Below are 26,608 nucleotides of genomic sequence, written 5' to 3'. Positions count from 1 at the left end.
TCGTGGGGTGTGTAGAGGTGAGAGTTTTCCCTTCCAAGTCCTGTTTCTGCTGTGTTTTTGTTCATGTTGAATCTGCCCCGTAAAAGGTGGCGGATTGACCTGTCATAATGGTGTGGGCGGTACATTGTCTTCTGCCTGTCTGTTGGCGGTGACTGCCATGCTGTTTGTACCGCTGTGGTGGTCGGAGTGTTAAAGTGGCTTTCTACGTTGACGGTTTCCGCCACGGTCATAATTCCATTTTTTTTACAGCCAGCCTGTTGGCGGTCTTACCGCCGCTTTAGCACTGACCGCCAGTGTTGTAATGAGGGCCTTTGTCTCCTAAGTTAAGGCTTGTCGCACTTTGCCAAGCTATCAAAGGTTGAGCTGGGGTTAATTTATTGAGACCTAACTGAATCTAGTTAACCTAGTGGGGGTTAGTGGCCTATTGCTAAGTGTAGGTACCTACCTGCCCTTCAATAATCCACTTTCCAGCACTTGGTGCCCAACTTGAAGGAGGGGGTTAACATACACCAGGAGGTTCTGGCGTATGAGGTAGCTCCAGGGGTGTGCGGGTTATCAAAGTGGATTGGGGAGCTGGCATGGGGAGTCATATTCCTAGTGATGGGAGGGACACGCTACTGGCTCTAGGTGGGAGTGACAGGAAGAGGAGTTCCCCTAAGGTAGAGGCCCTGGTTGTGGAGTGTGGAGACACCCTAGAAGAGTGTGAGTTGAGTCAGATACTGTCTCACCAGTCTCAAGAGGGTGATGTGGGGCACTTTTACAAGGCTGAAGGACTGGAAGGTTGGGTGAAGGGTAGTTTGGTTAACTCATGTGAGGGGCTGTGTGATGTGATTGCTGGAGAGCATATGTCCAGTCCTTGTTTTCCAGAGCTATGCCAGCAGCAGTTGGAGTGTGAGTTCTCTGACCCCAGGGAACTTACACTAGAGGCAGGCCTCTGGGTGAGTGCCAGAGAGTCTGAAGAGGCATGTGGGGGTGATCCTGAAGGGAGTGGTCTAGGTATTTCCCAACCAGGTGAGATGGGAAATGCTTGCAGTGTCCCAATTAGGTCAGAAAGTAGTGGGATTGGCGAGGGATCCCATGTCTAGTCTCAGAGGAGAGAGAAAGAGGGTAGGCTGAGTCCCAGGGTGCCCAAGATCCATTCCCAGAACCTGGAGGGTTCCAAGAGGGAATGCTAGGAGTGGAGCTTACCCGGTACCGTAGGGCCATCCACTGAGGAAGACCCCATAGTGTCAGGAGAACTTGGAGGGTGCTGTAGCCAGCGTCCCAGCAGTTTTGGTGTCTGGCAGTAGCACAACTAGTGAGGGGGTGCAGAAGTCCAGACAGAGGGTTGAGAGGGGGTTACAGGCCCCAGTGGTGAACTGGGACGGTCAGCTCTGAGGTCAGAGCCCTCCAGGAATGACCTTGGTGATATCATTTCTGGGCTGAGGGGATCCAGGCTTTGCCAGGTGGACAGAGGTCAGGGCACCAGGATCAGCCAGACCCTCATGTAGCCCTTAGGGAAAGTGTTTCCCTTTGCGGGGGTAGATGTGCTCCCCAGGAAGTCCTAGCTTGACAGGCAGCGGTCCAGCCGGAGGCTTGTGACTCTGGGTTGGATGGTCAGGTTCAGGGGGTAAGCTCTGACCTGATGGGGGTAGGTGTTCCCCCCAGGAAGTCCTTGATTGCCAGGAAGTGGTCTAGTCTGAGGGAACAGATGCCTGGCTGGAGGGTCAGGTGCAGGGATAAACCCTGACCTGATGGGGGGGTGATGTGCCCAATCATCTCCCCCGGCGTGACGTCTAGGGGTACTCTCCATGGTGGGGGGGTACAGAACCTTGGGAGTAGGAGCAAGGGAGGGAGAGACTCACTCCTGACCCCAGTTTAACCCAAGGGTATAGGCCCTGGGTTGAAGGGCCAGGATCAGAGTGTACCCTCTGACCTGAAGGGAGGGGCAACTGCTAACAGTGCCCCTACCATGTTAGATTCTGGGAGGGCCACGCCTAGAGGAGGGATGCAGGACCCCAGAAAGAAGGGCAGGGGGAGGGAAGCTTTGCCCCTGGTCCAACCTGAAGCTATAGACCCCGGGTGGGAAGACCAGTTGTAGGTTACATCCCTGCACTGGTAGGATAATTGTGCAGGACTGCTTTTTTAAGCACCCTGACAATTCTGGATTCTGGGGGGGTCACTCCTAGTTGGGGGGTATAGGACCCCAGAAGGTGGGCTTTGGGGAGGGAAGCTTCACCCCTGATCCTTATACAACCTGAGGGTACTGTCCCCAGGTTGGAAGACTAAGTGCAGGTGAACATCCCTGCACTGGTGGGAGACTTGTGTAGGACTGCTTCTACAAGCAGCCTGCCAATTCTGGACTCTGAGGGTGCTGCTCCGAGAGGGAGGGTACAGAGCCCTAAAGGGGATAGCCAGTGTCAGGTTGTCATCCCTGACTTGGTGGAAGGGGGAGTGGCCAATGGGTGCCAGGCATCTCGGGCTACTGCCCCCCACTCTCCACAGTCACAGTGGTTGGAGAGCCTTGAAATGCCTGGGGCCTGGCTCTCATCTCTGACAGCTGTCAGTGGCCACTGTGGCTTGCTGTCCTGGTGGACAGAGTTGCCCCTCTCAATGTGACAGGAGTCACACTCTGGGGGTGGAGTGGACCACAACACTGTGTTAGCCCTGTTGGTACTACCTGTCCACTTGGATACATCTGTGAGCAAAGTAAGGTTAGGTGCTGCACAGATGGTATCTGCAGGTGAGGAGAAGGGTTCCCCATGCATTAGCTTAACGGGGCCTGAGAGTAATGACAGAGGGACCCAACTGGAGTCAGGAACGTGTAGAACTGCAACATGTCCCTGCTGTTGCAGGCCAGGGTCCGTGTTCTAACACCCCAATCAGGGAAGTCCACCAAGGTGTTGATTGATCTCCCCTGGCTTTAGGTTGGTGGGATGTTATGTTGGACCTGTTTGCCTTCTTCCTCCTATTTTTTCTGACCAGTTTTTGTTTGGCTTTAGGACTATCGGCACTCTATCATTGCTAACCAGTGTTAAAGTGCATATGCTCTCTGTGTAAATTGTATTGGTGATTGGTTTATCCATAAATGGCATATTTGATTAACAAGTAAGTCCCTAGTAAAATGCACTAGAATTTCCTAGGGCCTGTAAATCAAATGCTACTAGTGGGCCTGCTGCACTGATTGTGCCACCCACATGAGCAGCCCTGTAAACATGGCTCAGACCTGCCACTGCAGTGTCTGTGTGTGCAATTTTAAACAGCCAATTCGACCTGGCAAGTGCACACATTTGCCAGTCCCAAACCTTACCTTTTTGTTTTTTGTACATTTTTGCACATGGAAGGCACCCCTAAGGTAGGCCAGAGGTAGCCCCATGGGCAGGGTGCAGTGTATGTTAAAGGTCGGACATGTACTGATGTGTTTTACATGTCCCAACAGTGAAATACTGTTAAACTTTGGGTTTCACTGTGCAAGGCCTATCTCTATCATAGGTTAACATGGGGACTGCCTTTAAATATTATTAATGTGTAGGTTCCCTTTGATAGCAGATAGAAATGTGGGGTTTGGTGTCTTTGAACTCACAATTTAAAAATACATCTTTTAGTGAAGTTTTTTAGATTGTTAGTTTAAAAATGCCACTTTTAGAAAGTAGTCATTTTCTTGCTTTAACCATTCAGTGACTCTACCTGTTTGAGGATTCCCTGTCTGGGTCAGACTGGCAGTTGGGCTGGTTGTGAATCTCCTCTAGACAGTGACACAAAGGGAGCTGGGGTGTCGCCTGCATATCCTGATGTGTCATCTGAGCTAGAGTGGAGGAAAGAGTGGTCACTCACACCTCAACGGGCTGTGTCTGCCGTCATACAATGCAGTCTCCAACCAGCTGGTGGGTGCCTGGCCTGGGCAATGCAAGATCTTGTGAACAATAGAGACTTTCCTTTGTAGTTTGCCTACTTCAAAGGCAGAAAGGGGTATAAGTAGCGGACCCAAAACCCTAGACTTTAGATCCCTGCTGAAACCAAGAGGACCCTCTGCCAAGGAGAAGAGCTGAGGAGAAGTGCTACTGCTGCATGTGACTGTGCTTTGTTGGGCTATCTGCAGTTGCGGCTTCTGCCTGTGAAAGGGGACAAAGACTGGACTTTGTTGTGTATTCCTGCTTGAAGAAGAATCTTCAAGATCTTGAACTAAGCTTGCCTCCTGTTTTGAAGCCTCAGGGCCATCAAAGACTTTCTCCTCCAGCACCTGGGATCTCTGCTGACACGCCTGCCCTGCAAAGTGGTGCCCTATCCAGTCCCTGGGCCCCTGAAAGGTGACGTTGGCTGAAGAAGGACTGAAATTCACGCACAGAACAAAACATTTGGGAAACTTTTCGACGCACCATCTGCAATATCACTGATAAACAACACGCACATGTATCGCGGCTGAAATCAGTGCTCCACCTGCATCACGGCTGGGAGATTGATACATCGGAGAAACAATTCAACACTTGCTTACGTCTGCTGATAACGATGCAACCCCCACACAGAGCAGTTTTGTAACACCGTGTGACTGGATTTCCCACGCATCATCCCTGGGTGTCAGTCATCGTGAATCTGCGGGGATCTGAGGTGCCCTGTCCGAAAATTGATTCATCGCTATCTTGCAAGGCAGAAAACAATGCATCACCTACCCAACCAGAGAAGAAACAACACATGGCTTCACTTGCGAGTAATAGTGCAAAGCTAACTTTTCCGATCCACGCTCGCCCATGCGGCATTATTTTTTACACAAACCAGGTACTTTGTGTAACAACAACGTTTCCATTGTTTTCTATGGAGTAAGACTCTTATTCTTTTGAAAATGCATATCTTTACTTGTGTATGTTTAATTTTTGCTGTTTTATTCTTTTTTGATTTAGCTAAATATTAACTATTTTTCTAAACTGTTGTGGTGTCCATTTTGCTGTGTTTTCACTGTACTACTGAGTGTGTTGTTACAAATACTTTACACATTGCTTTTGAGATAAGCCTGACTGCTTGTGCCAAGCTACCAAGGCTGTAAGCAGGAATTATCTAAGTGTGTCCCTCCATTACCCTGACTACAGTGAGGGTCCCTGCTTGAACACAGTGCAAACTGACTTCCAGCCAGAGACCCCATTTCTAACAACTTCCATATGTGTTGCCCTGTCTGAATTAGATTCATTCCTCTTTAATGAAAAACCGGAGACATTTATTCTATATCACGCCAGTGCATGTGCAGTTGATTTGACATATGTGTGTAAAATATGCTGTCCATGCAACCATGATATGCCATGAGCACAGTCATCAAACACCTGATATATTAATCAAATCATCCAGAATATTTTTATGGTTCAACCTCGTCCTTGGATTTAGAGGAAATATTTGACTTTAAAACAGATGAGGGGTAATATATTAAACAGGGCGCACTGCCTTTGTCTGCACCAGAGTGCGCCCTCAGTTGTGTGTCCCTGGTACCGAAAGGGGCAGAGTGCCTAAATATGAAAATCAATGCACGTTTCCTTGGGTACATGTGAGCTTTGACAGTTTGAGCCTTTACCTGGGAGAGCAAGAGATATATTTCACTGAAAGCAGACTGAACCGCATTTTAAAGAGGAGGCAGTGATCCACCCAGAATGGGTGTAGTGTGTGACAGCACCCACCTGCAGTTAGATACGAAAAAGATCACTGGGACCTGCAGGTTGCCTTCCAAGGGGAACTCTAGGGGCTGGGGATAGTGGAGTCCTGAAAGTGGTGAAAACTTGTATTGGACAGAACAGAAATAAAATGCAGAAATGGCATCAGAGTTCTTTCCAAAAGTCTATTTGACAGTGTGCACATACTTATAGTATGTTGCAGGTGTAAAGGTGTATCCCCTTTTCCATGGCGCCACACCTGCCTGCAAGAGGTGATCATTGTATTGTGGCAAGATTTGTATAAGGGGACATTTAAACCCAAAGTTACTCAGGTGTAAATTGGGTGCAAATGTCTGTTCCTTTTCGAAGACACGTTTTAAAATATTTCCACATCACTATTTTGTGAGTCAGATGATAATTGACCTCATCACGTAATGAACATCTCTTGAAATGAAATTCCTGCTCCTTTTAACTTGTGATCGAAACATTCTGGACTGGGTGTACTTGTATTGGACAGAGCATATATAAAATACAAAAGTGATATAGTACAGTGTACTTTGGAGTTTTAGAGATCAATGTGTCACAGGGACATTAAAATATAAAAAGACGTGCCTATGCTGCATTCAATTTTTTTCTGAAGAATATTGGTGAAAAGATAGTTAAATGAGAAATATGAGAAAAAATCAGATCAGAAGAATTACTTTGGCAATACGGCATTATAATTTCTATATTGTAGGAAATATTTTTTATGATTGGGGTGGTGTCATGCAAGATATAAGCCTTCGTTCTGCTGCAAAAAATGTTTGCAGTTTATGTGATTTATGTCCTTGAACCCCAGAGGTTCTGTTAAATGATTATGTTGTTAACGTAGCTGGGAGGGTAGTGTTGAAAACGTTTAGCTCGGTCTTCTAAAAGCAACATTCTTGCTGATGTCCAATTTGGCTTTAAGGATGAACTAGGGACAATGGATCCGAGCTTCATTGTGCATTTGTCATCAGCAAGTAGACTGTGTTATAACGGGCTTCTGTCCACTTATGGATTTGAACGGTGCTTTCAATCATATTAATAGTGGCAGTTTTTATTCTCTGTAGGTCTCGAGATGTCACGTATTAACTTCTCGACTGTTTACATACGGACATATCTGCTACTGTTAGATTGGAGGTAGTGTTCCAAGCTCCAACTCTTTTTTTAATAAACAGGGGGCGTTCATCATGGTTGTGTTTTGGCCCCAGTATCAATCATTTTGTACATCAATCATCTTAATCACTATTTAAGTTCCAAGTGACAAGATGTGCCTCACATTGGTCATAATGTTATCCCGGTGCTCATTTATGCAGATTAAGCAGTTTTACTTTTGCATACTGCAAATATGCTGAACAAACGTGTAGACTCATGTCATTGTTAGGTTTGGAGTTAATTTTTCTAAAACGGGCCAAAAACAACTAAAACCATGAGAGTATGTGTTAAAAACAAAAGCATTGAGAGAATTTATCACTTCGCATACCTGGGAGCTGGATTTGATCCCATTAACACTTGGTCTCCTTGGAGTAACCTCAGATGCCTGAAATGTGGCCAATCTCTAGGGGCTATTTTTAATTTCACATCTAAATTAGAAAGGAAACATCTTTGCCCGGGTGTTAGTGATTTACAAAGTGAAGTGTGTTCCCGTTTGCATATGTGGCACTGGTAGTTGAGGTCACTCTTTCAGTGACCCATTACAAAATCAAAAACATTGCTTCTGCAGAAAGTTATTGGGTCTGCCTCCTAACACATCACTGTTTTTGCAGGAGGAGCTCAGTCTCCAATATGCTGAGGACCTTTTTTTTTGCTTCCTTATTATTATTGCTATCAATTTATCCTAATCCTAAAGCCTCTTTCAACATGTCTATTATTATTGATTGTTTTACTGTTTTACTCCCCTTATGCACTTAGAATTCCTTTGATGAAATGTGTTAAATCTTCTTTCAGTACCTTCTGAAAATTGTATGTGTTTTCTACCCTGACATCATCTTTAATGTCTTTAAGGTAGATAAAAACAAAGCTAGACGGCGCTTTCTTAGTGCAGGAATCACTTGGAGTCAAATCCACCTCTGGGAGAGAAGTTTCCTTTGGTGCTTTAGGTTGGGCTCAATTCATTGCATCATTTCTTTCCAGAAGGGACAATACTGCTCTGATTCAGTCCGTTGTTGCCCATGTGATAAGGGTTCACCCCAATCACTTTTGCACTTTATATTTTTTTAATACATTTTTCCTTAGGATTTGTAATCCTGCTGCATAAAGCATGTGGTTTATCCTCGTATAGGTTAGTCTTAATGTTTTTACAGCTGCTGTCTGATTTAAATGTTTGTTATGAAACATGGTCTTTTTTTAAATGTGTGGTTAGATATCGTAACAAGTTGATGTTCTAACGTATTACCTGTTGTGATTTTTATTTTCACTTTTATGGCTTTCGTAATGTAGCCAAAAAAAACTTTTTTTAATTGACTAATTAACCAGTGGACACATTTCCAAACAATGCAATTTTGACCTCTTCATAGTTGCACTCTTTTCTAAAGACTTGCAGATGTATTTATGTAAGGATAACGTTTCCTAAATGACTCCGCAACAGATATTAGTTTATGATTAATTGGCATATTATGGCCCTTACATGGTGAGTCTCCATCAGTTCTGCCCTGTGACTCTGGGGAATGTGCAAAGCTGCCTCTGTAGCAGAGCTCAACATTTTTGAAGTGTGGGAGAAAACATACAAAATGTAATATTGGATAGGGCGGCATTTCACCGACATCACACATGCACAGTTTCTATTGTTCAAACTGTTGATGGAGAGCTGAGCATAAAACCACAGCAGTGCACTGTATGCCAGTGCTTTGAAATAATTTGCCTTTCTTGTGTCATATTTAAAATGCGATTAGCTGGTCAGACACTTGTATTCTTCCTGAACTCTTGATCAAACTATAAATGTACCATATGACCTGCCAGATGTAGAGAATGGGAGTCAGGCATCGCATGTACAATGTTGAACCCGGCACAGTTGTGTCAATTATTTGCGTATTAGTGGCAAGTATGGAAAAATGTTGCCTACAACTGGTACACTATTAGTTTCGATAAAATGGGGATAATTCTTGCCGTACTGTTGTCATCTGTCACATGATGGTGGCCACACCTTGGATAATGCTGCACTGAACATAAGTGTGATCATTCTTGGCAGTTTGTGGCACCATGGCATTCATCATTGTTATTCTGCTTGCTCCAGCATAAATGCATTTGTGTGTGCCTGTGTGTGTGAGTGCACTTGTTTTTGTCAGTGTGAGACTATGGGCCTCATTCCGACCCTGACGGTCATGGACCGCCAGGGCCGGGGACGGAGGAAGCACCGCCAACAGGCTGGCGGTGCTTCTAGGGCAATTCTGACCGCGGCGGTAAAGCCGCGGTCAGAAAAGGGGAACCGGCGGTTTCCCGCCGGTTTTCCCCTGCCCCAGGGAATCCTCCACGGCGGCGCTGCAAGCAGCGCCGCCATGGGGATTCCAACCCCCTTCCCGCCAGCCTGTTCTTGGCGGTTTACACCGCCAGGAACAGGCTGGCAGGAACGGGTGTCGTGGGGCCCCCTAACAGGGCCCCATTCAGATTTTCAGTGTCTGCAAAGCAGACACTGAAAATCGCGACGAGTGCCACTGCACCCGTCGCACACCAGCAACTCCGCCGGCTCCATTCGGAGCCGGCTTCATCGTTGCTGGGGCTTTCCCGCTGGGCGGGCGGGCGGCCTTTTGGCGGTCGCCCGCCCGCCCAGCGGGAAAGTCAGAATGACCGCTGCGGTCATTTGACCCCTATGTGTTTATGGGTGTGTCTGTGTGTGTCTTGAGGGGGTACGCATGTGTGAGGTTAACACTGGCAGTGCCCATACTTGAAAAATTATTGGCATTGGTGGGCCTTTATGGCATGATAATGCTCATCACTTGGTCAATACTTGCCCTGACTTAATGCTGAAAATTCATGGAATATTGTGGACACCCTTGGAAAGTGATGCTGGCATATTGACCTTCAAATCACAATCTATCTGTGTGTAAGCAGGAGTCCATGTAAAAAGTTGTTTTTCATGAAAACGACTAGCTTTTATTTGGATACTTCATGCGCGATTCACAAAGATAAACTGAAACTTTTGATCATAAGTCTAAGTTTGGGACTTTGGGAATTTACAAAGGGCATTTATAAGTACTATCTTTATGTCTGCAGGGGCGGATCTCCAGTGATAGCAATTTCTACTCCCAACATCCCCTAAATGAGGTCCTTAGAAGGCTAGTCCATTTCACTAGCACAGACAGCCAGAGGTGACATTTCTGCTGGGGCTATAACACTTTCTTGAAAACAACAACCCAAAACATTTTCCACATTGGGTGATGTCTGACTAATGCCTAGAGATCCTCATGGGGGTTTTGTTCTTAATAATTTGCAATTAAGCACAAGGGAAACGTGTTGTGAAATGATTTTGCATTCTTACGGGATCCAGTTAGAAAGCCAGATCTCATGAGCATTTAAGTAATTACATTATCGGCAGCTGAGCCCAACATCGTGCATGTAGTCACAAGCACGCTTATTAGAGTGTACACTGTGAAACCTTTTACTCACATTAAAATGTAAGCTCATGATCAGTGGAATATTCTATTCCAAAGCATGATGCTAACGTTATTTCTTTTAGACACGATGAAGTGCTACTCTATTTACACATTATGATGCACTGCCAAATGATGAGTTGCATTATCCTTTGCATTCACAAATTTTAAATGAATACAGAAAAATACATTGAAATCTGAAAAAACAGAGTGCATCTTAGTTCTTATCAGATGTACATTTTGGGACGCCAACCGCTAATATATCTTAGTGTATATGATCCACTGGTAACCAACATAAATGATTTCCAATAATTACTTTGGGATTATCTAGCTGAGACTCATCAAAATGGCACATTGAGGAAAATAAAGCGTTAGTTTCTTTAATATTTTTGATTCTCACCTCCAAGTATATACTGTGTGTTGACAAGTGAACCTAGGGCTGTTAAAATAAATTGTTCCATCCATTTTTACAATGCACAAAAACTGTTTCCATGTTGAGGGAATACAAATGGCGGAAACTGCTACCGTGCTTGATTATTTAAAAGAGCTTGTATTCAAAGTATTCAAAAAGTACAAAAATTAAAATAACATGTTAGTGTCTGATGTGACATTGGGATTTCTATCTAGGAGCATTTGCATGTTTTAATAGCCATGAAAGGAAAGTGAGTTGAAAATAGAATGTTTATTTAATTAGAAAAATAATAATAATTTGGGTTCACAAAACGCAAACAAGCATTGAAAAAGCCAGCCACACATTTTCATGCCTTTCAAAAGCTGCCATCTGAACTTTCCAGATGAGGTATTCATTAACTTAGTCCACTACTAGTGGTACCTTGAGTTTGATACACATTTTCCATAGCACATTATAGTACTTTAAGCCCATTCTAGACATCCATCAAGCATAGCATCCCCCTTTTTGATAAAACCTTACATAAGTCATGTGCACATATTAGATAAAGGTAAGGTAGGCATGGTAGGAAAGGTTTGACAAGTAGGTGAGGTGTGGTAGGTTATATATGGCAGGCAGTCTGTATATTGCAAGTAGGTAGGTAGGTATGATAGGAAGCTGTGATAGGGTCACTATGGTAGGTTAGCAATGCTAGATATGTAGGTAAGTTAGGGAAAGGAAGGCATTGCAGGCATGGAATAGAGGTATGGTAAGAAGATATATAGGTTTAATAGGACATATGTGGTCGATATGTAGGTATGATAAGTAGATTTTATAGAAGGAGAAGGTCAGGCCTGGCAGGTAGGTTAGCTGTTGAAAGTTAAGTATGGTATGCTAGCAATGGTAGGTGTGATAGGTAGGTATGAAGGGGTAAGTAAAATAGGTATGGTAGGTTTGGCAAATAGATATATAGGGTGGTACTGTAGGTACATATTGTAGCTAGTTTTCAGGTCTTATAGGTAATCAGATATAGGTTAGATAAGATTAGTTAAGTATATAATAGCTAGGTAATATAGGTAGGTTTGGCGAGTCGATTATTGTGGTGGCTAAATATGGGAGGTTTTGAAGTTTGTATGACAGGTAGATATGTGAGGTATCTGCAAAATGTATGGTAGGTAGGTAAAGAGGAATGGTAGGTTAGGTATGGTAGTGTAGGAATGGTAGATGTGGTTGATTGGTGAGCTATGGCACTGTAGTTTAAGCATTGTAGGTTAGGTATGGTGCTTTAGGCCTAATGTGGCAGGCAATGATAACATTTTTGTCTGTTAATTGATAATTTTTACTATAAAAGCGCTTTTTAGACTTCTTGCTTACAGATGATAGATTTCATAATGAGAAGCACAAACATGCTGTTAGTAATCAAGCATATATTAATTGTTTAAAGATATGCTGTTTATTTTATCTGCTCAAGTACACAGTTTATGCTTGTTGCTTACACTTCACAAGATATAACAAATCTAGACACAGAGAAGAAAAATAATGTTTTCTTATACAAGTGTATGTATTTGTTTCTCCTGAACATGATGGGGATGATGATGATGTTTATGAGGATGAAGATTATTAGCATTGGCAAGGTCACCCTTCTGCTTTTGCACATCATTAAGATGCTACAATAATGACTCATTGTGTTGTACAAATGGCAGGGCAATAAACATATTAACAATTTAGACATGTAAACAGTTTAGGGTTGACTTTTATTACAGAAATTGAAAGGAAGCTTATTTGCACATGTCTAATCCTTGTCTTTAGTGGCCCATTGAACAAATTCCAACTGCCATGAATGCACACCAGAGTGATTATCAGTGGTTGAGTGTATTTCAATTATATTATCTATTTTTTGTTTTGTTTTTCGCTGTCAAACACACAAAGTGATATGGATACAAGGCATTGGTCCTTAAGGTCACTTTGCCAATAATCTTAAACTGCACCCTGCTGATGGAACCAAGCAAAGTGGAAGCTTGTCTGAGTTTGCTTGTGTTTTCCTTTAGAGGGAACATGGGTTCCGGTTGAACTGTTCTTATTGAAGCAGGACAACAGGCAAGCCGAAGAAAGTCTTAAGGTAATGCTGTCACATTTTTGCTGAGGTCCTTTTGGGAACTGTGTTGTTCATGTCCATGTTCCTGTTCTGTGTGGTCTGCTTTGCTCCCTTGTGTCAAATAACTTAGCTGTGTCTGGTGCATAGGACCATCAAATGGTAAGTTGCCTCGGCCTAAATGGAATATTGGGTAGTTGTCCTTACTGGCTTCGGGTGGTGTTTTTGTCACTGCTGCAGTAGCTGCACAGGGACTTGGGAGAACCCCTGTTGGGGTCTGTGGTGTGGTAGCGTGACCAGAGCTCGAGGAAAGGTGCCATGCTATGAGAAGTGAGTTTCAGAGGTGTTTGGTCACCATGTTGAACTCGGGCTTTCCGGTATATGTCACACCAATCTCAGAAGATGCTACCATTAGAAAATTCATTGGGCCAATTGTCGGATAAAAGGAAAGGCAGTACTTCTTAGACATGGTTCTTTTACTTCCTGTCTTCTTTGGGTAAATACATTCTTGCAATCTCATAATCAATGTGTACAATTATTTTGTTCTATTTTTTCTGAATGGATTGTCGCTCCCTTCTGATATATATTTATGTCTGTGTCATCTGTGTGCCTTTTGTATCCTTGTGAATGACCTTGAATTCTACTTATACCTTTAACGTTAATTAGAGGGTTTTTTAATGTTTAAAGGCTTTGGTTTCTTCCTCCGTTATTGTGGTTCTGGGAAAATTATGGGCCTCATTTGCAAGGCCTGTGGTGTAGGGGGGCGCAGCAAGTGTCTTGCTGCACTGTCCTGTGCCACCGAGAAAGGGCAGGAATGCGCCATATCTACAAGACATGGTGCATTTCTGTCCTCTCCCCCTGTGCTGGTGCATAAATTGCTGTCTAGCACCATCGTCGGAGCCCTTACACCATGGGGCAAGGATACCTGGGTTGCAAGGATGATTGTTTTTATGCAGGAAGGAGCACCTTCCTGCTCAACAACAATCACAAAAGGTGTTCTCATCTTTCAATGTATAATGCAGAATGCAGCACACATAGAAAGAGTGAAAAATGGGAAGAAATAAGATATTTCTCCCTGTTGCGTCAATCTTACACCACCCCTGGGGTGGCGTAGGAATCTGATGCATTCCCTTGTAAATATTGAAATGCATCAGATTCCTTCAGGTTCCATGGGTGTTGAGTGAGAACACCCCAAGCAACACCCATGGAAGGCCCCTTTCAAGCAGTGTTATGCGTGAAAGGGGGGCATATTTACGAGGCCATGAAAAGCCATGCAAGGTGACTTTTCATGGCCTTGGAAATATGGACTGACACACTGCACCTCCAGAGCATAATAAATTATGCTTCCATGGCACAGTGTGCCACTAGGAAATGTAAATGAGGCCCTATCTAACGTAAGACCTGGCATCCTTGGCATAGTTTTAAGGTGCTTGGGCTTTCTTGGTTTCTACCCAACTGGCATTTTTAAATTTCTTGTAAGTCCCTAGTAAAGTGGCACTACCTGTGCCCAGGGCCAGTAAGTTAAATAATGCTAGTGGGCCTGCAGTACCGATTGTGCCACCCACTGAAGCAGCACTTAAACATGTCTCAGTTCTTCCTTCACAGCCTATGTGTGCAGTTTTAAACTGCCATTTTGACCAGGCAAGGTAAACCTTTTGCCAAGCGCCAACCTTTGTTTTTAATGCATATAGAAACCCCTGGGGTAGTCCTTGGACAGCCGAGAGGGCAGAGTGCAGTGTTTAAAAAAAAAACAGGACATGTACTTTTATGTTTTACATGCCCTGGTAGTGAAAAACTACTAACATTAATTTTTCACTACTCCAAGATCTACATTTCCAATAGGATAAGATTGAAGTTACCTTACTGCATTTTATAAGTGTAACTTCTGAATGGGAACAGGTGACCAACTCATGTTTCCTCTCTCTAGAACTATAGTGAAAAATCATAACTCACAGTGAAGTCGGATTTTTCTTTTAGGAAGTTGGCATTTTCTTGGCTTAGCCATATTGTGCCTGAAGACTGTCTTTGGGTTACACTCTGTATAGTTGACTGTTGGGCATTGTGTATTCCTCCTCAACAGCCACATACAGTGGGGAACTTTGGTGTGAGTGGATGGGCCAGTACTAGCAGGATGGGAGGCAGGAGCTGGACCCAGCCTCACTTGCATGTAAATAGGCTGCGTCCTGTCTCCACACAGAGGGCTCCATATCCCCTGTAGATAATCTGGAACCAGGAAGGAAGGGCATGCCTGTGGAAGCATCTCCCCAATTCAAACATGCAATTTGTTATAAATAATAGACCTCAGACACCAAGGCACAGCTCAACACAGCAAACCACATTGTTGTTCTCCACTGAATCACTGGCAAAGGACAGGAATGCACTGTATTTATGGCATATTGTGCATTCGTGTCCTTTCCCCCTGCTCTGGGCTTCCCAGCACCAATGCAGGCACCCATACACCATGGTGAAAGGGTGCCTGTGTTGAATGAAGGATTGTTTATTTGTCGGAAGGACACATAGAAAGAAGAAGTAACTAGGAGAAAAAGAGATGTTTCCCCTTGTTACACCTCTCTTGGGGAGGCTATATTCTTGGCTCATCCCTGGGTTTACCAGGTTTGGTAAGTCTGGGAATGCGTAAAAAACCATGAAGGTTGCATGGGAACAGCCATGCAAGGCCCAAGGAATGCCTCCCTTGCACAGAGTAATGCAATACAGCAATTTCACTGATTGGCAAAACTCCAGATTTTTTAAGCCACTTAAAGACAAGAAAAGTAGCATTGAATGGCTTCAAAAATCTGACTTAGAGGTTTGTGTCGTGCATATACCACATTATGCGGTGCAAGCATGATTCAAAGCTCTCATGAATGTGCCCCCAACACTTTAGTACACTTCCTGTGTACACTCTGACAGGGAGAAGGATTGCTGTGCTGGTGAAAGGACACACACACTGGTAGACTACTGCTCTGAAGGACTGCTGTGCTGACCTGCTGCCCTCTTGGGTGGGTGAGAAGGGCGGGACCTGCATCTCTTGAAACCAGAACCTGGAATGGCATCAGGAACTAATTGACTGGCCTTCCGATCTAAAGCTTAAGGGGCTCAACAGGCTTCCAACATCCTTGCTCCTTCATCTAGACTCTGCCATCTGTGAGTCAACCCTTCCAAGTGATACCACTCCGGTCCTGGACAGTTGGAAGTGAGCTTAATGTGTCCTGCCAGCCTCTGTGGTTCAAGCAGAACCAACACATCTTCTCTTCTACATGGCACAAATCCGAGCAGAACCAGTGCATCACCTCTACTGGGTGGATTGGACCCATTGCGAGGACCCACATAGCCTCCGCAACCTCATCGGAACCATCAGTGCATCACTGCATTCTCAGTGCAGGACCTCACATCCCTCATTGACAGCAGCCTCAATGACGATGCTGGACACCGCATTGCATCCTAGCAGCTCCTCAGAACTGACAAACCACTCCAACTGTGCGCTGCATGCCCTATGCCAGACTTTGTACCGCAAGCCCTCTAAACAGGATCCTTGATGATGATGATGCACCCCTTTGCATTGCAGCCTTGCCGCATCTTGGAACCGACAGATCGGTTCAGCTGTGTGACGTATCTTCTATGCAAATCCTTGCTATGCTGTGCAAACCAGGATTTAAGGTACTTTGGTCAGCGGGCCTAACTTAGTCCATGTAACTGAACCATTTTCCATCGCTGTCTGCCCTTACTTGATTTTTCATCCTGTTCCTTTACAACCAGATTTCCACAGTTGGAGGTTTTTACTTTTTTATGCTATTTTCCCCAAACTCTTTAAAACTGCATAACTTCAGTTGTAATTAATTGATTTTTGTAGTTGCGTTATTGTTTAATTTATTAAAAGAAGTTATATTTTTCTAACTTGCTGTGTCATCCTTTTTGCGTGGTGTTTTCACTTTCTTACCGCTTGAAATGTTTCACAAATACTTTACACATTGCCTCTAAGTTAAGACTGACTGCTCTATGTCAAGTTACCAGAATGTTGAGCGCAGGTTAATTTAGGGTTGGTTTGTGCACCACCCTGACAAGGATTGTGGTTGCTGCTTGTCCAGGGCTCACACCCCAGTCAGCCAACAACACCGTTTTTTTACATCTACCTTTCTCTATAATAATGTCTTGGAATGTGACTACTGAAAGGCATCAATCACCTGTTGTAGTAGGACTCTTGATCTAGGCAAGACTGCTGGTTTAAGGATGACAGTACTTATGTTTGTAGGTGACTATGCCAATCCCACAACAACTCGCAACTGTCATCCCAACCCTCCTGGTTCACAAGCAGATCCTCATCAAAAACCCAAACAGTAAAAGGTGATTTGTGACAGCCTTTACGCATGGACTCAAGAGTGTGACATCTCAGGGAGTGTCGTGGTTAAACGGAGATTACCCCTTTCTCACATAAACACCATGTCTCAATCAAACACAGGCAATAAAGAAGATGCAGTAAAGTTTCAATAGGTTTTATTTCAGCAAAACTGTAATCTCTGACAAGTTGCATAGGCTGCAATGATTAGGATAATGAACAGTGTAAAACACAGAATGGTAAAGAGAAGAGTCATTAATACAAAGACCCCTACCATCTTGCAATAACATGAAATGACATAAAGTATTAGCTATGTCCTAATACCCTAGCAAAATGAGCCTAACCTCTAACCTAAAAGAGAGCTAGGTGTGATAAACCTAATCTGCCAATGCCATGTCCATGAGAAGAGCCAGCCAACCCTCGTTACCTTGGAATGAGGTGTCTAGCTCAGACTCGGTCAGCGTCAAGGGGACGTGCAGCATCGATAGCAGCGATGGCATCTCAACGGAATCCCTCTGACTATCTGTTTAAGTGAGGAATTTTTATACAGAGCTGCTTGGACCACCGACGTAGGTCTGTTCCCAAACAATAGATAATGAAACATGCTTGGAATCGTAATTTATATAAACAATTCCCTTGAAAGCGTGAAGAGGGAAAGTTCCTTATGTGAACACCGACAGTTTGTTTATCTTTGTCGCTTGATATTGACGCCTTAGCACAGTGGCACTGATAATGAAAACTAAAACATGCGCCTAACTAAAAACAAGGCAGCCATCTTAAAAGATTTAATTAAATAAATGCGCTAAAATAGAGCAAGCTAAGTAGGGTAAAAGTCACAAGGTGACGGGGGCACGAGTCTGCAAGCCAAAGGCAAAGCAAACTCCATTATCCCATTAAAACAAACTAGGATTCACTACACACCTTTACCTTAGATTCAAAGAAAGCCTGCATAATGGAGTGAATGTTGTGACCTGCTCTAAAAAAGACCAATGTCAAATCTCTGAAGATGTCAAGAAATTTAAGAAGTATATATATATATATATATATGGCCTCCGGCCAGCCCCTACAACCATCCTCCTATAAGCACCCAACCATGTACGTCCCTCACCCAAAGCACAGAGAGGTTGCCTGCAAGACCTGGCCTGCAGCCAAACCCTGTGGCAAACACCCCCAAACCACCCAAACCCACATTGTACACAGCCCTTTCACTGTGCGTGGCAGCAGTTAGCCGTAGCTTCTCTGGATGTGAGAATAGGTGTGAGAGGGTGTATCTGTGGGTGAGAGTGGCTGTCAGATTGTCTGTGTGGGTGTGAGAGTACGTACATCAATGTTTTAGTGGGTGTATCAGTGTGCATGGGTCTGTGACAGGCAGCATGAGGACGTCTTTGGGTCTATGAGTTGGTGCATGAGTGTCTGAGTGGGTCTGTGAGTGGGTGCAGGAGTGGCTGAGTGGGTCTGTGAGTAGATGTGTAAGTGTTTAAGTGGGTGTGTGAGTGGGGGAAATTGATTGAAAGAAAGGCAGAAAGTGAGAAAGAAAGTGAGAGACAAAGAGGGAGTTTTTTTAGGCGATAATTAGAATGAGATATTTTTGTTGGATTTAATAAAAAAATGAATTTTATATATTTAAAAAAGTGTAATTTATTTTTTGTTTAACAAATTAGAAATGGATACATCTATAAAAGTAGGGACCCCTGGGGAGCCCTCGAGGGCTCTCCCCCAGTCCCTACTTTAAAAAAAAAAATCTTTTTAAAATTTAATTTCTATAACAAATACCTTTATGGGCTATGTGGGACCACGAGGGAGCACTCAAGTCCCTACTTTTTAAAACTTTTTTTTTAAAACAATTCCCTTACTGGCTACCTGCCACTGTGGGGGAAGCCTTAAGGCTTCTCTCGCAGTGTCAATGCTTCAGCAAGCACTGAGCTGCTTTAACAGCAGCTCCTTGCTTGTTGAAGTATTTCATCTCAGTCCTCCGCACGGGTGCAGAGGACAGAGATGAAACGTCAGATTTTGACAGCGGACCTGCTTTAAAGTTCCCACTGTCAAAACCTGAAGTGTTTGCTGAGGCTTGGCTGCACCTGCAGAGCCCAGGACTTAGTAGGAGCTGGCCTGGGGGGTTAGTTTTCCCCAGGGCCATCAGTGGCTCTACAAAGGGGGCCTGGCAGCCCCCCTCCAACTAGAACTTAGCCACAGCGGGTGGTGGTCCCCGGGGTGCAGGGGCAAGTGTCCCCTGCTCCACCTACAGTCTTGTCCCGGGTCGTGGTGGTCCCTGGGGCAGCGAGAGGACACAGGGTCCGCTGCATTAATTACAATATCGCTCTGGGGAGGTGATGGTCCCAGGTGTAACAGGAGTAGGCTAGTAGGTCCCCTCCCGCATATTACAATAAAGCCTTGGGGAGGTGGCAGTCCAGCATCCTAAAAAAATGAACCCCGGAGAAGTGGTGGTCTCTGGGGCAGTGGGAGGGGGCTAGGAAGCCCCTCTGCTTTTTTTAAAAAAAAGCCCCAGGGACTTGGCCCACCCGGGGTGCTTTTTTTATTATATGAGCGGTGTTGGACCTGGCTTTTTGACAGGGACATCCCCAAACTTTTTGCCTCCTTCCTCCTATTTTTTCTGACCTGTTGTTGTTGGCTTTTGACCTCTGGGCACTTTACCACTGCTAACCAGTGCTAAAGTGCATATGCTCTCTGTGTAAATTGTACTACTGATTGGTTTATCCATGATTGACTATTTAATTTACTTGTAAGTCCCTGGTAGAGTGCATTACATGTGCCTAGGGCAGGTAGATTCAATGCTACTAGTGGGCCTGCAGCACTGGTTGTGCCACCCACCTCAGTAGCCCCTTAACCCTGTCACAGGCATGCCATTGCAAGACCTGTGTGTGCAGTTTCACTGCCACTTCGACTTGGCATTTAAAAGTACTTGCCAAGCCTAGAACTCCCCTTTTACTACATATAAGTCATCCCTAATGTGTGCCCTAGGTAAACCCTAGAGCAGGGTGCTGTGTAGGTAAAAGGCAGGACATGTACCTGTGTAGTTATATGTCCTGGTAGTGTAAAACTCCTAAATTCGTTTTTACACTACTGTGAGGCCTGCTCCTTTCATAGGCTAACATTGGGGCTGCCTTCATACACTGTTGAAGTGGCAGCTGCTGATCTGAAAGGAACAGGAAGGTCATATTTAGTATGGCCAGAATGGTAATACAAAATCCTGCTGACTGGTGAAGTCGGATTTAATATTACTATTCTAGAAATGCCACTTTTAGAAAGTGAGCATTTCTTTGCACTAAAATCTTGTTGTGCCCTTCAATCCACGTCTGGCTAGGTTTAGTTGACAGCTCCTTGTGCATTCACTCAGACACACCCCAAACACAGGGTACTCAGCCTCACTTGCATACATCTGCATTTTGAATGGGTCTTCCTGGGCTGGGAGGGTGGAGGGCCTGCCCTCACACAAAGGACTGCCACACCCCCTACTGGGACTCTGGCAGACAGGATTGAACTGAAAGGGGGCTTGGTGCATTTCTTAGAGACTCTTTGAAGTCACCCCCCACTTCAAAGGCACAACTTAGTATAAAACAGGGCCTCTGCCCTACCTCATCAGACACTTGCTGGAGAAGAAACCTGAACCAGAAACTACATCCTGCCAAGAAGAACTGCCTGGCTGCTCGAAGGACTCACCTGTCTGCTTTTCTACAAAGGACTGCTGCCTTGCTGTTGGCCTGCTGCCTTGCTGAACTCTTGCCTGGCTGTAAAAGTGCTCTCCAAGGGCTTGGATAGAGCTTGCCTCCTGTTCCCTGAAGTGTCAGGACCAAAAAGACTTCACTCTTCCTCTTGGACGCTCCATGCGCCGAACATTTCGACGCACAGCTTGTTCCGCGGCAAGAAAAACGCCGCACACCGACGACCGAAACTTTGACGCACGGCCTCGCAAGGACAACGCCGCCCGACTTCCTGGGAGAAATCGACGCAACGCCTGCCGTGAGATCGAAACTTTGACGCACGGCCTCGCAAGGACAACGCCGCCCGACTTCCCAGGAGAAATCGACGCGACGCCTGCCGTGAGATCAAAACTTTGACGCACGGCCTCGCAAAGACAACGCCGCCCGACTCCGCAGGAGAAATCAACGCGACGCCTGCCGTGAGATCGAAACTTCGACACGCAGCCCCGCAGAACGACACGCAGCCGGAAAACAAGCAGGAAAATCCACGCACCGACCCGGGACATCTGGTAATCCCCGCGACCCACAGAAAGAGACTGTCCGCGTGCCGGAAAGCGACGCACAACTTCCCCGCGTGGAAAATAACGATGCAAGTCCGTGTGTGCTGGGGAGAAATCGACGCACACACCCTTTTTCCACGCACCTCTTCCTTTGTGGCCCTCTGAGGAGATTTTCCACCAGAAACCAGGTACTTTGTGTTTGAAAGAGACTCTGTTTACTTTCTAAAGACTTAAGACACTTTATATCACTTTTCAGTGATATCTTTACAAATTCATATTGCAACTTTGATCGTTTTGACCTGAAGATACACAGATAAATATTATATATTTTTCTAAACACTGTGTGGTGTATTTTTGTGGTGTTATGCTATGGTGTATGATTTATTGCACAAATGCTTTACACATTGCCTTCTAAGTTAAGCCTGACTGCTCGTGCCAAGCTACCGGAGGGTGAGCACAGGCTGATTTTGGATTGTGTGTGACTTACCCTGACTAGAGTGAGGGTTCTTGCTTGGACAGAGGGCAACCTGACTGCCAACCAAAAACCCCATTTCTAACATTGGTGATCAGCGGTGAGGATAGGACTTGTGTTTGTGCAGTGACATACAGTAGCTAAGTATTTCACTACCTACCCACAGTTGAAGGTCAACTTGATTTTTCATCTTTTTTGGCTTTTGGTTCTCTGATGTCCTCCTGGATATACTATTGATATTTTGGACTTTGGATTTTGGTTTTTGCTGATAAGATCTTATCAGAATGGGATTGCTTACCTACTCATTCTTTGTTCGTACTGACCACCTCACTAAGGCTGACCTAAGGAAGCTTTGCAGAAAATGGGGCCTTCCTTTATCAAGGAGATCTACTAAGGCGGAGATGCTACATCACTACATAGTCTGGGGGGAGGAAAGATGGGCAGAGAGAGAGGCAGCAAGAAACCAAATGACTAAGTACCCCTCAGATGAGGAGGAGGACTACGCACCTGAGGAGGAAGACTACTCAGATTTGGACAGTGACCCAGAAATAGATGAATGGCTCCGAGGTCAAAGGCGACAGGAGCAACAATTAGAGGAGTATCTTGCAGAGGTTGAGGCAAAAAGACTCTTAGCCCTGGAAGAAGAAAAGATTGCAGTTCAAGAGCTGAGCTGTAAAGAGCTGAAACTGGAGGCCGTAAGGGCTGAGTCCAGTTCATATGGTGGCAGCAAAAATCTTGCATCTAGTACTGCTGAAGGAGGGCACAAGCCCAGAGATGTGGTGCCCAACTTGAAGAAGGGAGTTGACACACCCCAGGCGGTTCAAGGGTATGAGGTAGTTCCCGTTATGCACAGGGTCCCTGAGAAGGATTGGGGGACTGGCACAGGGAGTCATATTCCTACTGGGGGGAGGGACACTTTACTGACACTAGCAGAGAGTGACAGAGAAAAGGGTTCCCCCCTGGTGGACGTCCTGGATATAGAGTGTAGAGACATCCCAGAAGAGTATGGGTTGAGTGTCAGGGACAGACAGATACTGTCTCACCAGTCTCAGGAGGGTGAAGTAGAGTGCTTTTCCAAGGTTGAGTTACTGGGTGGTTGGGTGAAGGGTACTGTGGTTAATACATGTGAAGGGCAGAGTGATGTAATTGCTGGAGAGCATATGTCTGGTCCTTATTTTCCAGAGCTATGCCAACACCAGGTGGAGTGTGAGTTCTCTGACCCCAGGGAACTTACAATGGAGGCAGACTTCTGGGTGAGTACCAGAGAGTCTGAAGAGGCATTTGGGGGTGCTCCTGAAGGGAGTGGTCTAGGTGGTTCCCAACCGAGTGTGGTGGGAAAGGATTGTAGTGTCCCAGGTAGGTCCCAGGTCCTAGAGGGTTCCATGAGGGAACACCAGGAGGAAAGCCTAGCCTGTACCGTAGGGCCACCTTTTGAGGGAAGCCCCGCAGGGTCAGAAGAACTCGGGGGGTGACTGTAGCCAGCATCCCAACAGTTCTGGTGTCTGGCAGTACCCCTCCTAGTAAGGGGGTGCAGAAGTCCAGACATAGGGTTGAGAGGGGGTTGCAGACCCCAGTGGAGGACCTTGAGAGTCAGGGGACAGCTCTGAGAGAAGAGCCTCCCAGGAATGACCCAGGTGAAACCGTTTCTGGTTTGGGGGAAACCCAGACTCTGCCGGATGGGCAGAGGTCGGGAGACCTGCGCCAACCAGACTCTTGTGTGGCCCTTGGGGACAGTGTGCCCCTTGTGGGGGGTGAGAGTGCCCCCCAGGAAGTCCTGGCATGCCAGGCAAAGATTCAACCTCAGGGTGGTGACTCTGGGTTGGATACCCAGGTTCAGAGGTTAAACTCTGACCTGGTGGGGGGTAGGTGTGCCCCCCAGAAAGTCCTGGCGAGCCAGGCAATTGCCCAACCTCAGGGTGGTGACCCTGGGTTGGGGAACCAAGCTCAGAGGTTAAACTCTGACCTGGTGGAAGGTAGATGTGCCTCCCAAGAAGTCCTGCTGTGCCAGGCAATTGTCCAACCTCAGGGTGTTGACTCTGGGTTGGATGACCAGGTTCAGAGGTTAAACTCTGACCTGGTGGGGGGTAGGTGTTCCCCCCAGAAAGTCCTGGCGTGCCAGGCAATTGCCCAACCTCAGGGTGGTGACCCTGGGTTGGGGAACCAGGCTCAGAGGTTAAACTCTGACCTGGTGGGAGGTAGGTGTGCCTCCCTGGAAGTCCTGGCCTGCCACGCAATGGTTCAACCTCAGGGTGGTGACTCTGGGTTGGGGAACCAGGCTCAGAGGTTAAACTCTGACCTGGTGGGAGGTAGGTGTGCCTCCCTGGAAGTCCTGGCCTGCCAGGCAATGGTTCAACCTCAGGGTGGTGACTCTGGGTTGGCTAACCAGGTTCAGGGGATAAACTCTGACCTGTTGGGGGGTAGGTGTGCCCCCCAGAAAGTCCTGGTGTACCAGGCAGTGGTCCAACCTCAGAGTGCTGACTCTGGGTTGGATAACCGGGTTCAGAGGTTAAACTCTGACCTGGTGGGGGGTAGGTGTGCCCCCCAGAAAGTCCTGGCGTGCCAGGCAATTGTTCAACCTCAGGGTGGAGACCCTGGGTTGGATACCCAGGTTCAGAGGTTAAACTCTGACCTGGTGGGAGGTAGGTGTGCCTCCCAAGAAGTCCTGCTGTGCCAGGCAATTGTCCAACCTCAGGGTGTTGACTCTGGGTTGGATGACCAGGTTCAGAGGTTAAACTCTGACCTGGTGGGGGGTAGGTGTGCCCCCCAGAAAGTCCTGGCGCGCCAGGCAATTGCCCAACCTCAGGGTGGTGACCCTGGGTTGGGGAACCAGGCTCAGAGGTTAAACTCTGACCTGGTGGGAGGTAGGTGTGCCTCCCAAGAAGTCCTGGTGCGCCAGGCAATTGTTCAACTTCAGGGTGGTGACTCTGAGTTGAATGGCCCAGTTCAGAGGTTAAACTCTGACCTGGTGGAGGGTCAGTGTGCCCTCCAGGAAGTCCTGGCGTGCCAGCAATTGTTCAACTTCAGGGTGGTGACTCTGAGTTGAATGGCCAAGTTCAGAGGTTAAACTCTGACCTGGTGGAGGGTCAGTGTGCCCTCCAGGAAGTCCTGGCGTGCCAGGCAATTGTTCAACTTCATGGTGGTGACTCTGAGTTGAATGGTCAGGTGCAGAGGTTAAACTCTGACCTGGTGGGAGGTAGGTGTGCCTCCCAGGAAGTCCTGGTTTGCCAGGCAGTGATCCAGTCTGAGGGTACAGACCCTGGGCTGGAAGACCAGGTTCAGGGTGTCCCCCCGGACCTGGAGGGAGGGGCTACTGATAACAGTGCCCCTACCATGTTGTCTTCTGAGGAGGCCACTCCTAGTTGGAGGGTGCTGGACCCCAGAAGGGAGGGCAGGGGGAGGGAAGCCTCACCCCGGGCCCTAGTCCAACCTGAAGGTACAGGCCCCAGGTTGGAGGGCCAGTTGCAGGTTAACAGCCCTGCACTGGTGGAGGAATGGTACAGGGCGACTTCTGTAAGCACCCTGACCATGTTGGACTCTGGGGGTACCGCTCCAGGAGGGAGGGTACAGAGCCCCAGAGGGGAGGACCAGGTTCAGGCTGTCATCCCTGACCTGGTGGAAGGGAGAGTGGTTAAAGGGTGCCCAGCACCTGGGGCTACCGACCCCCACTCTCCACAGCCACAGTGGTTAGAGAGCTTTGAGAGGCCTGGGGCCTGGCTCTCAACCCTGGCAGCTGTCAGTAATCACTGTGGCTTGCTGTCCGGGTGGACAGAGTTATCCCTGGGGAGGGGACAAGTGTCCCACCCCGGGGGTAGAGTGGGCAACACCACTGTGTTGGTCATGGTGGTACTATCCTGCTCCTGGGATACATCTGTGAGCAAGGTAAGGTTAGGTGCTGCACAGATGGGATCCGCAGGTAAGGAGAAAAGTTCCCCATGGGTTGGCTCAGGGGGCCCTGAGAGTATGGACAGAGGGATCCAATTGGAGTCAGGAAGGCGAAGAACTGGAGCATGCCCCTGCTGTTGTGGGCCTGGGTCCTTGTTCTGTCGCCTCAAACAGGGAAGTACATCAGGATAGTGATTGTTCTCCCCTGGCTTTAGGCTGGTAGGGGGTCATGTTGGACCTGTCTTTTTGACAGGGACATCCCCAAACTTTTTGCCTCCTTCCTCCTATTTTTTCTGACCTGTTGTTGTTGGCTTTTGACCTCTGGGCACTTTACCACTGCTAACCAGTGCTAAAGTGCATATGCTCTCTGTGTAAATTGTACTACTGATTGGTTTATCCATGATTGACTATTTAATTTACTTGTAAGTCCCTGGTAGAGTGCACTACATGTGCCTAGGTCAGGTAGATTAAATGCTACTAGTGGGCCTGCAGCACTGGTTGTGCCACCCACCTCAGTAGCCCCTTATCCCTGTCTCAGGCCTGCCATTGCAAGGCGTGTGTGTGCAGTTTCACTGCCACTTCGACTTGGCATTTAAAAGTACTTGCCAAGCCTAGAACTCCCCTTTTACTACATATAAGTCATCCCTAATGTGTGCCCTAGGTAAACCCTAGAGCAGGGTGCTGTGTAGGTAAAAGGCAGGACATGTACCTGTGTAGTTATATGTCCTGGTAGTGTAAAACCCCTAAATTCGTTTTTGCACTACTGTGAGGCCTGCTCCTTTCATAGGCTAACATTGGGGCTGCCCTCATACACTGTTGAAGTGGCAGCTGCTGATCTGAAAGGAGCAGGAAGGTCATATTTAGTATGGCCAGAATGGTAATACAAAATCCTGCTTACTGGTGAAGTCGGATTTAATATTACTATTCTAGAAATGCCACTTTTAGAAAGTAAGCATTTCTTTGCACTAAAATCTTGTTGTGCCCTTCAATCCACGTCTGGCTAGGT

General features: G+C 46.4%; 1 protein-coding gene across 1 annotated transcript in view; it reads left to right on the top strand.

Moving 5' to 3' along the window:
• Positions 1 to 26,608, top strand: part of LOC138285079 (contactin-associated protein-like 5) — a 2,160,239-nt gene that overhangs the window by 659,279 nt on the left and 1,474,352 nt on the right. The window lies entirely within an intron of this gene.

The sequence above is a fragment of the Pleurodeles waltl genome, chromosome 3_1 (genome assembly GCF_031143425.1).
Source record: "Pleurodeles waltl isolate 20211129_DDA chromosome 3_1, aPleWal1.hap1.20221129, whole genome shotgun sequence".
Lineage (NCBI taxonomy): Eukaryota > Metazoa > Chordata > Amphibia > Caudata > Salamandridae > Pleurodeles > Pleurodeles waltl.
The sequence above is the reverse complement of the archived record's forward strand: the minus strand, read 5'-3'. Positions and strand labels throughout refer to the sequence as shown.